Source organism: Hyperolius riggenbachi, chromosome 1 (assembly GCF_040937935.1).
Source record: "Hyperolius riggenbachi isolate aHypRig1 chromosome 1, aHypRig1.pri, whole genome shotgun sequence".
In the NCBI taxonomy this organism is placed as follows: Eukaryota; Metazoa; Chordata; class Amphibia; order Anura; family Hyperoliidae; genus Hyperolius; species Hyperolius riggenbachi.
Window position 1 is genome coordinate 138,671,676 of NC_090646.1, and position 12,243 is coordinate 138,683,918.

The 12,243-nt window shown below is 43.0% G+C and overlaps 1 protein-coding gene across 1 annotated transcript in view; it reads left to right on the forward strand.

Annotated features, from left to right (window-relative positions):
* Window positions 1-12,243, forward strand: part of TUSC3 (tumor suppressor candidate 3) — a 331,289-nt gene that overhangs the window by 141,873 nt on the left and 177,173 nt on the right. The window lies entirely within an intron of this gene.

Sequence of the window (12,243 nt, forward strand, 5' to 3'; positions counted from 1 at the left end):
AGTGCACCTGAACTCAGAACTTCTTCTCTACTCTAAAAGATGAGCAACAGCACAATAACCTTTAAAAAAAAACATTCCTTTGTTAGAGCTGATTCAAATCCTACAATAAATCTTCACTGCGTCTACTTCCTGCTTTCATGGAAGCAGAAATAGGGTCAGCATCCTGTTTTTACAAATTATCTGCTATGTGAGGAATCCAGCTGACACACCTGAGAGATCAAATAACAGTTGTGATTAACCACTTCAGTCTATCTGGACAACTATAGTCCAGATAGACAGTGCTGTGGGCTATCTTAACATGTATTCTTCTCAAGTGTTATAACAGAGGGTGTGCGCGCATGTCCACACGACCCCCGCTATTACCCAGCGGCTTTTTAAAAATGATGATTGGGGAAGGGAACCGAGGGTTCCCTGAACCAATTGCAGTGCCTGTTATGAATGGACATGACTCCGATCAGGGGCCATGTCCATTCATAAAGACATAAAGACACAACATATGTAACGTTAAAAAAAAAATTAAACACTTCTTGGTAAACCAGGGTAGTGTTTCTAGCGCCATCTAGTGGCAAAAAGTAAAATTGCACACATCAAACATTTTTAATATTTACAAATAATACAATGAATCCAATATAAAGCCGCTTCCCCACCTCCCCCACCCCAGTTACCAAACAATCACGTGAATAAAAAGATTAAAAAAAAAAAACATTAATAGTTGCCTTAGGGACTCAACCTTTTTTTTATATTACTGTTATTTCAGTCCATAAGGGCTTGCAATTGACCGGATACAAAAACAAAAAAAAAACAGAACAGAAAAAATACACCTTTACTTCCAAATATTATATTGCTGCCATACATTCTACTAGGAATGTCATTTAAATATATTTAAATATTGTGATAGCCAGGACTAATGGGCAAATGAAATTGGTGGGTTTTTTATAGTAGCATTGTTTATTTTAAAACTATAGAGGTTGGATTTAGAAAAATAGTGTATTTTTTCTTTTCTTTTTTTTTCTTGTTTTGCCTATAAAATGCATAGACAATAAAGTAATTACTGAAAACAAGTATCACCCACAAATAATATACAAAACATAATTTGTGGCAAAAAACAAAACAAAACAAGATATAGATCATTCATGCGTGAGAAGCAGTGATAAAGTTATAGTCAAATGAATGGAAGGAGTGCTGACAGGTAAAAATGCTTTGAGGAAGTCACATTACCGGTGGCGAATCGCGATAGCGGTGGTGGGGACCTGTGGAGTTGACTCAGTCTGGTAGGATCACTTGTGTAGCACTTTGTTCATAGTTCTCTTGTTGGTGTCACTATTCTGGTTTTATTGCACCATCTTTTGCACCTACGTGGTTTTCATCTCCTCTATTTCCTTTCCCTTTATTCACTCTCTCTCTCTATTTTTTACTGGGGTTTCTAATTGGGTCCTTACCCTATTTTGATTATAGGTAAAATATTGTCATATACTGTGTTCTTAGATAGACTATGCACCATGTATTTGCTATATCACAAGATGGTATGATGATTTATTTGCATTGCACTCCTGTTTCAGATCTGGGTTGATCTGTCACTGTCATATATGCACTTAGCATTTCGGACCTGATGTTTTTAAGTGGTTTTATATGTATGTAGTTCAATAAAGGGTGTCTTTTGTATTCAATCAGTACATACTGATTTGGTGTAGTGTTTTTTGAGGCTATAGCTCTTTCTAGAATGTACAGAGTTTATATTATGCTGTACTGCACGTTCCAGGAGCCTGGATAATGTCTAGGGCAATATTCATGGTTGGTTATATTGTTTTTTGCTGTGCTTACTCATTCTTGTAGACATAGGCTCAGTGGATAACACAGGGTATTAAGCTTTTCCAACAAACACTTAGAACATAAACTCACATTGAGGGCCCATGCATACTGGACCCAATTGCTTTAAAACAGCTATAAGGTATTGCACTATTCCCAGAATAAAATGCACCTTATGTCAATAAAATGACTTCAGATAAAACCGTTTCTGCTCATCAAAGGACTTGCCCATTCTTGAGAACACCTCTGAGCACCTTAAAGGAAACCTGTAATAAGTATTTTAAAAAAAGAGTTTAATTTACCTGGGGCTTCTGCCAGCCCCCTGCAGCCATTCTGCCCCGCGTCGGTACTCAATGATCCTTCATCCCCTTGCAGCGGTGGAGTTTCGTTTCCGCCTACTTGTAAGGGCGCTGGCAGAAGCCCCAGGTAAGCGAAACTCTATTTTTAAAAAACTTATTACAGGTTTAAAGTGAACCAGAGACGGAGCACCCTCGTGTATTTTACCATATATATCAGCGGGAACATTAGAGAAAACACCTAGAAAAAACAAAAGTTAAATAATGTGAGGTGTAGCCTTATGTGCAGGTACCAGCACTGGTAAACAGTATATGCAAAACCAAAACAGAGAACAAAAACCAGTATATGCTGCTCAAAAACTGCACTTTATTGTAGATATTTAAAAAGGCACACACATATGGAATCAAAGCATGTCAGGGGTTAACCTGTCATACAAATTGTGTATTATTAAATTAAATACTATGTGCTGCAACTGTCAAGGACAGAAGGAGAGAGTCCCTATTGAATAGCAAATTTCTCAAATTATAGATCAGGTCACATCTAACTATTAAGGACTAGTCACACACAGCTGATCAGAGGGAACCACAATTAAGGTGACAGATTGTGTAGGGCCCAATCTGAGGTAGATCAATAGACCATCCGGTAAAACTTACCTATAAAGGCTAAGGCAACCGGTGTTTTAAACCTTGGCAACGCCAGTATCATGCTCCCGTGAGGAGACCCAATTAGTGTTAGTCAGATTATGGTCATAACCACTCACAGAGGGCAAAAAAATGGCGCAACCAATATGGTCAATATGTGTGGCTACCTGTGTCACAACTATAAGAATTCAGTCCCTGTATTCAGTCTAATAGGTGGTGAAGTTATTGGGAACACCCTTATCCAGTGCACTGTGAGGAAACCAGAATATTACTTGTAAATATGGTTATAACCACTCACAGAGTATAGAAAGGTGTGACCAATATGATCAAAAAAATGCTATTCATAGAATATAGGGAGACCGGGGACCGATAGCAACAGCCCTAGACCACTGGTTATACATAAAGCCAGAACCGCATAAGTAATTGTACAGGAAATATTCCAGTTGGAGCCATAAAGAGTTCATAGATCTGCAACAGCAAAAGGCAATTTTCAAAAAATTGCATTGAACATATGTCCACAGAGCCAAGGCCTGTCACAGTAGGGTTGATAGGACAACACTGCTCCTATTATAATGCCGGCAACCTGTTGCGTCATTGCATACAGAGCAAAGTTCTTAAGATGATATAATTTCCATAAACAGTTTGCAGATTATTAAAATTATAGCAAAATAAGGCTGTCCGGAACAGAACACGTGTAAAGATCCCATTCAATGCAATATGTAGGGAAGTCTGTGATAAACATCCATCACATTCCACATGGATACACCCGTATGCGGGACTGCCAGCCAGATATGCGTAAATCTGCAACCATTGATGTCAAACATTGGTGGCTATGTGGCGCATTTGTAGTGACTCAGCCAAACTGTTTTTCAGAGAACTGCTGATGAAATCCCAGTCACAATAAGCCACCTGGAGTGTGGAGCAGTATAGTCAATGCCACACATGGGCAGCTGGAGGCACTCATATGGTAGTCATTATCCCATGCATACTGGCAAGTACACTTATCTGATCCGGTGATGATGCTTGATATCGCAAACTGCATAAAGTAGAAGCGGCTCGTAAAGGCTCCAAGCTGACGCCCAAACAGGGCTCTCACATGCGGTAATGGCTGCGGCCTGTATCGGTCAAAACCACGGCTCCCACTAACGTATTGCGTAGCGTGACGTCTACGCGTTTCGCCCCGCCCACCGGAGCTTCATCAGGACGTGCTACATCATCACGTAAGCTGTCCCGGCCTCCCTGAATTTATATCGGGCTGTCAAATTGGCTCTATTCCAAAAAGACACCATCTAGTGGTGGAGGTCGGGTAACAGCTGCAATTGTATTATGGCGACATCTTGTGGTCAAAATCAGATACAACAACCTCTATGCATTCACATAGCTTTACATCAAAGGTGCAGAAGCAAATAAACATCCCAGAATTAGCACCACATCTGTTAGATAATGATCCCATTAAATATGAGATTCTATTTCAGGAACACCTTTAGATTTAGGTCAACATTTAGCCCCAAAGGCACCAAGGTTTTTAGCTGGTATATCCAAAAGCTTTCTTTTTTGATTAGTTGGGCCCTCATATTACAGTATCTCATACCCGGATCCAAGCGATAAATAGCCTTAAATTTTAGGCCAGTTGGATCTGAGTTGTGGAATTCAGCAAAGTGTGAGGCTATTGGGGTTTTGTCTCTTTTTTCCTCCTTTGCTGAATCCACTATAGACCTTACATGTTCCTGTATTCTAGTACGCAGTTCCCTTTCTGTTTTACCCACATAATGTTTGTTACAGGGGCAGGTCAACTGATATACTACATATGTACTCAAACAATCAACGGGATTCCTAATGTTATATGTCCGATCTCCTATAGAGTTAGTAAAAGTGTCAGTTTTGTCCACATATTGGCATACAGAACATTTTTTACAGGGTGTCATCCCATTACATTTTTGTAGAAAGGACGTTTTTTTACTTTTATATTCTGATTGGGTAAGAATATCTGCAAGATTTTTGTTTCGTCTTGCTGTAAGTAAGGGTCGTGGTCCAATTATTCCAGCTATTTTTGCATCATTTAGTAAAATTGGCCAAAAACGCTGCAAGGTGTCCCTAAATTTATTCCAATGGGGACCATATGTGGCAACAAGCCTGGGATGGAACTGTACATTAGCACGCGGTTTCTTGATTAGAAGGTCATTGCGATTAGTCTTAAGGGCCCTATAATAGGCTGACTTTAGGAGTTTATTTGGGTAGCCTCTAGCTTTTAATCTCAATTTCAAATCCAACGCCTCCTTTTTAAATGTATCTGTATCACTGCAATTTCTCCTAAGGCGCAAGAATTGTCCTATGGGGACCGCAGATTTCTGTGAAGCTAGGTGGGCACTCTGATAGTGTAAGAGCGTGTTGCCCGCAGTGCTTTTTCTGAATGTGGAGGTTGAGATGTTCTCACCCTCCCTCCTAATTCGAACACCCAAAAACTCTAATTCCGTATCACTTGACTTGTAGGTCAAAAAAATATTGTAAGAGTTACTATTCAAACGAGATACAAAACGATTGAGATCCTCCAGGGACCCTGTCCAAAGCAAAAATACATCATCCACATAGCGCAGCCAGAGGGCGGCATGCTCCCGATACGCCCGGTCCACATAGACCACCTCCTCCTCCCATGCGCCCAGGTGGAGACAGGCGTATGAAGGGGAGCAGGCCGCCCCCATGGCCACGCCCCGCCGCTGGCGATAATAACGATGGTTGAACGTAAAAAAATTATTATTCAAAATAAACTGGAGCATGGTATCCACAAAATCATTGTGGGCATCTTGGTCCGGATAAAACCGAGCCATAAATTTGTTTTTTATCGCTCGTCTCCCCACATCGTTTGGGATGGATGTGAAAAGAGATTCAACATCCAATCCCACCAATATCGCCTGTTCGGGTACAGTTACTGATTTAAGCTTGTGCAATAATTGCATAGTGTCAAGGACAAAGGATGGCAACATCTCAACCATGGGTTGCAATTTTTTATCTATATATTGCGCTATTTTTTCTGTTGGAGAATTTATGGCAGCAATAATTGGACGACTCGGGGGACAAACAGGATTTTTATGAATCTTCGGCTGTATATAGATAGTCGGGACAACGTACTGATCAACTCTTAAGGCCTTAAATTCCTTTTCAGTAAGCACGCTGTCCAGGTATCCCCACTCCAGCCGAGTATTCAGTTCGTCCTTTAACTTGATAAAAGGATTACTTGTGATAGCTTCATAGCAGTTAGTATCTAATCTAATTAATCTCCTTTAAATACATTTCTCTTGGCATTAGAACTATGTTTCCTCCCTTGTCACTTTTTTTGATGACTATATTCTCAAGATTTCTCAATTTTTTCAATGATTGTCGTTCTTTTGGTGACAGGTTATCTGGCACAAGATCTTGCATTTGCCAGGTCTCAATCTCTTTCATAACACACTCATTGAACAGTGTAACGTGTTTATTTTTCGACAAGGATGGCATATACTCAGAAACTGGTCGCATATCTGTATGTAGGGGGAACTTTTGTTCAAAACCCATCTCCTCTTCCTCCAACCCGTCAATTAATTCGAAGTCATCAACATCAGTGTATCCCATATGTTCACCAACTAGCCCTTGAATTGTGACATCTCCATATTCCACTTTTAGAAGAATCTTACGTAAGTACAGTTGTACATCCTTATAAATTTCAAAACTCTGCACAGACTCAGCAGGGAAACAGGGAAGCAGGGAAAGAGAAAACACCTACCCTGCTCTCTCTCTTTCATTCTTAACTGCTCAGCCTGCTTGTTATCAGCCCTGATAAAATCCCTGACTGAGCATTCACTCTGGCTTTGCTCAGGAATCATTATAGCTGAGTCTGTATTCTCTGATGTCTTTTCAAGCCCGAGCCTGCCCCCTTCTGGCTCTGCTATAATGACTCAGCTATAATGATTCCTGAATTCTCAGTCAGGGATTTCATCATAGCTGATAAGAAGCAGGCTGAGCAGTGAAGAATGAAACAGAGAGCAGAGTAGGTGTTTTCTCTAATGTTCCCACTGATATATATGGTAAAATACATGAGGGTGCTTCGTCTCTGGTTCACTTTAAGTGTGTCCTTAAGGAACTGAGATTTGTTTTGTCATGCGTTATACACATAGAAATAATACATCCATTTCATTAATTACATTTTAAATATAAGTTGCTCAGATCTAGATACATCGACTAATTGAGCAGGTATTTAGCCCCTGTAAGATTTAGTCAGAATCTCTTTATGACATGCAAAATATATTTTCATATGTATGAAAACTGCAGCACAGGATTGTGCATGGAATAATCTGATCAAACATTGTGCCAGGGAAAGAATTCACTTATTTTGTAGCATCAATCATTGAAACATGGCTGTCTGTGTAGCAACACATTTTTACAGCAATGACCACATTAAAGTTCTCAGGGTCACAACACTAATGGACAATTTTATAACACAACAGGAGTGGAAAGAACGAGAGTTCAAGCTAATGGTACAGTTTAATAGTCTGAAATATGGACTGAATAAGGACAAAAGCTTCTATGGAAATATATGAGGATCTCTATTTTCTAACATCAATTACCGCACTCAGACACAGTTATAAAATAAAATTTATAGTTCAAAGCCTATTTTTCAGAAACACATCTAAATATACTAAATGTGACAAAAAGGCACTCTTAAATTGTTGCAATCTATTATATCTCAACATCAAATGGTCAAAGATATGGTAGGCATAAAACACCTAACAGATCTGTGCTAACAAGTATGTATAAATCGTCCAGGGTAAAAATGTCTTCATATATCAGATCCCAAAAACATTACCCTTGTGTCAGTGGTCTTATGCTTGACATTACAAAATACTTGTGAATAAATGTTAATAAATATACAAAGGTAAATAAACCACAGACCCAGTATCCAATCAACAACTAGAAACACAAAAATAAAAAATAAAAAAGTCACTGACTGCCTACACAAGAGAAGTAAACATTTATGCCTGGGACTGGTCTTTAAGACACACCCTACTGTCCCTCAAAATGCTAAATATGTCAATGTGTGTATTATGGGGTACTCATACAGATCACCCTTTTGGCTGGGCTGCCAACCATTACAGCACTCTGCTCCTGTTTCGGCTCAAGCTGGAGCTGATTGAACGGAAGCTGAAAGAGAGGCCCATACTCTGTCCCACTCCATGCTCCCTGTATGGCCATGCTCCTGCCCAACTGTGTACAGCAGCCTGGGTCATTTCATGGGCCCTATAATTGTATACTGTCTAGTTTACACTGCAGTAAACTCATTAGAGAGAGATTAAAGAGCTAACCCATAGAATCACCAAGAGTCCGATACGACTGAATGGATAATATCATCATCAAACTCATTGGAGAATACTATACATTTCAAAGGGACTTTTACTACAAAGTGTATTATCTTCAAACCTGTGAGTAACTATTAGAGATGGCCCGAATGGTTCGCAGGGGAACTTATTCGCGTGAACTTCAGCGGTTTGCGTTCGGGGTGAACCGCGAACTATATGCGAGTTCGACCCGACCCCTAAACTACATCGTTAGGGTCAACTTTGACCCTCTACATGACAGTCAGCAGGCACAGGGTAGCCAATTAGGATACACTCCCTCCTGGAGCCCCCCCCCCTTATAAAACACAGGCAGCATCAGCCATTTCACTCACTCGTGTGGCTGCAGTAGTTGAAGGTAGAGAAGGTAGAGAACCTTGCTGCTGACATAGGGAAAGCTTAGTTGTGTTAGGCTTGTTAGGTTGCTCCTTCTTGCTGATCTTATTGCTAAAAAGTACTCCTCATCCTCAACAGCTCTTTTGAGAGCTAATGTTTTTCTTGTGATCTATTTTTTTGTGTGTGTGTGTGTCCCTCAGACACTTGTGTTGCATATACAGCCCAGTCAGTCGCAGCTGCTGGTGGGACCTTGGCCCCTTGGTAATTCCTACTGTGGCACTGCCAGGCCCAGCACATTCAGTGACTACCTGTGTGTGACAGCTGTACATTTGTAATACCCATCACTGCATACCCATCTGTTCAGTGCACCTACCTACGTGAGCGCACGCAGTGTCACTGCACCTGTTGACGGTACCTGTGTGTGTGACAGCTGCACATTTGTAATACCAATCACAGCATACCGACCAGTTCAGTGCACCTACCTACCTACGTGATTGCACACAGTGTTATATACCAGTCACTGCACCTGTTGAGGGTACCTGTGTGTGTGACAGCTGCACATTTGTAATACCAATCACTGCATACCCACCTGTTCAGTGCACCTACCTACCTACGTGACCGCAAGCAGTGTTATATACCAGTCACTGCGCCTGTTGAGGGTACCTTTGTGTGTGACAGCTGCACATTTGTAATACCAATCACTGCATACCCACCTGTTCAGTGCACCTACCTACCTACGTGAGCACACGCAGTGTTATAGACCAGTCACTGCACCTGTTCACGGTACCTGTGTGTGTGACAGCTGCACATTTGTAATACCAATCACTGCATACCCACCTGTTCAGTGCATCTACCTACCTACGTGAGCGCACGCAGTGTCACTGCACCTGTTCACGGTACCTGTGTGTGTGACAGCTGCACATTTCTAATACCAAGCACTGCATACCAACCTGTTCAGTGCACCTACCTACCTACGTGACCGCAAGCAGTGTTATATACAAGTCACTGCACCTGTTGAGGGTACCTGTGTGTGTGACAGCTGCACATTTGTAATACCAATCACTGCATACCCACCTGTTCAGTGCGCCACCTACCTACCTATATGAGCGCAAGCAGTGTCACTGCACCTGTTGATGGTACCTGTGTGTGTGACAGCTGCACATGTGTAATACCAATCACTGCATACCTACCTGTTCAGTGCACCTACCTACCTACCTACGTGACCGCAAGCAGTGTTATATACCAGTCACTGCACCTGTTGACGGTACCTGTGTGTGTGACAGCTGCAAATTTGTAATAGTAGTCATTGCATAATTGTTCACAGTACCTGTGTGACCGCACGCTGTGTAATATAACAGTCCATGCACACCTGTTAACTGCACCTGTGTGACAGCTGCACATTGTATTGTAATACCAGTCACTGTATACTTTTCACTGGACCTGTGTGACTGCACATTGTATTAGTCAAGTCAGTGCATACCTTTCACTCCCCCCCCCCCCCGATATGGACAAAACAACAGGCAGAGGCAGACCCAGAGGCAGGTCACCCAGGAAGGTCTGTTAAAGGTCATGCTGACCTGATTTTGTGCGGCCCTGGCCCAAAGTATAGTGCTCAGAAGAAGGCACGTTATATCAACTCACAAGATTGTCAGGACGTGGTTGACTATTTAACACAGATCACCTCATCTTCCGCAGCCACCAGCGCTACTACAAGCAGGACATCCGCTGCAGTTGACACTTCGCAGAAGTTATTTGGTGGGGAATTAATTGATTCACAGACATTATTGTTACAACAAGATGAAGGCACTAAGCAAGTTGCACCACCTCATATGTCTGAGTTAGGTGACACTATGGACGTAACGTGTGAGGAGGAGGAGGATGAAGTACCTGCTGTTGGTGCAGTTTATGAGGTGTCTGAGGCAAGCAAAGCTGAGGAGGATGATTATGATGATACGGATGCCACGTGGGATCCTAAGAGACAAGATGACCAAGGGGACAGTTCAGAGGGGGAGTCAGAGAGGAGTAGGAGGAGACGAGTTGCTGAAAGAAGCAGGGGGAGCTTGTCTTCAGAAACAGCTGGTGCCAGTGTCCGGTGCCATGTATCGCCACCTATGGACAGCCAGCCAACATACCCTTCAACGTCAGCTGCTGATGCCACCATAGTGCCATCACCCCAGGGGGGCTCAGCAGTTTGGACATTTTTTGTGTGTTTTCCTCAGATCAGGGCAATGCCATCTGTTTTCTCTGCCGCCAAAAATTGAGCCGTGGAAAGGCCAACAGCCACGTAGGGACAACTGCCTTACGAAGGCACATAGAGAAAAGGCAAAAACTACAATGGGAAGAGCACCAGAGGAAAAGCAGCACACAAAAGCAAAGCCACCCTCCTTCTCCGTTTCCTCCTTCAGGTGCATCATCTCCACTGCTTTCTCCCTTACACCTTCACAATCACAGCCACCCTCTTCCACTCCGCCTCTCACCTTGAGCGGCTGCACACAGCAGCAGCCAGGTGTCCATGAGGAAAATCTTTGAGCGGAAGAAGCCAATGTCTGCCAGTCACCCCCTTGCCCGGCGTCTGACAGCTGGCTTGGTGGAACTGTTAGCTCGCCAGCTGTTACCATACCAGCTGGTGGACTCTGAGGCCTTCCGAAAATTTGTGGTCATTGGGACACCGCAGAGGAAGATACCAAGCCGCAATTATTTCTCAAAAAAGGCGATACCCAAACTGTACCATGCAGTTGAAAGGCAAGTGGTGTCATCTCTGGCGCACAGCGTAGGGTCAAGGGTCCATCTGACCACGGATGCCTGGTCTGCCAAGCACGGTCAGGGCAGGTACATTACTTACACAGCCCATTGGGTTAACCTGGTGACCGCTGGCAAGCAGGGAGTACGTGGCTTTCAGAGGCGGTGTATGCCTGTGCGATTAATCATTTAATTGCAACATGTGTTTCGGGATGCGCAGCCTTTCCCCCCCACCTTTTCTTAACTTTGCAACTATGTAACTATCAGGTTAGCTGTTCCCAGCCCCTCCTCCTGAGTTTCCTGTTTGCATAATAAGTAGTAGCAGATTTGCATATGATTTGCATCTGAATTGAATGCGAAATGTGCAGAAAATCTATTTAGGTGCTGCACACTGAGCTGGTGGTCATTTTAGATGCAGCCTTAGTGGTATGCGCTGGCGTTCTCCTCGCTGTTCAACAAAATGTAAGTTACACATTTTTTTTGCTTAGCTGCTCCCAAGGTTTTAAATTTAGGTTAGGTCACTTGCCCGGAGGTTTGCCTCACCGTGGCGCAAGTGTCTAGTATAATATACGTTGCATGCAAACCATATTGGAAGCTAAAGTTCCTCCTAGCTTAATAAATGTTAGCACTTGTCTTGGATGCAGGGCATGCATTTTTCAGTCTGACAGAGGCGGTGTATGCCTGTGCGATTAACCATTCAATTGCAACATGTGTTTAGGGATTTCCCCCCACCTTTTTCTTAAGTACGTGGCTGTGCAGCGGACCAAGTTGTGACACCTCCACGGCTTGCAGGCAGGTCTCCTGCCACCTCCTCTCCTCCTGCTACATCCTCTTCACTGTCGTCATCCTCCTCCTCCTTGGCTGAGTGGCAGTTCAACTCTACTGGTGCTGCAATCTCCTCTCCAGCTACACAGCCCCAGCTCCCCAGGGCCTATGCTGCATGCCAGGTACGACGGTGTCACGCCATCTTAGACATGTCTTGCCTCACAGCGGAGAGTCACACTGGAGTAGCTCTCCTGGCTAATCTGAACATACAGGTGGATCAGTGGCTGACCCCGCAC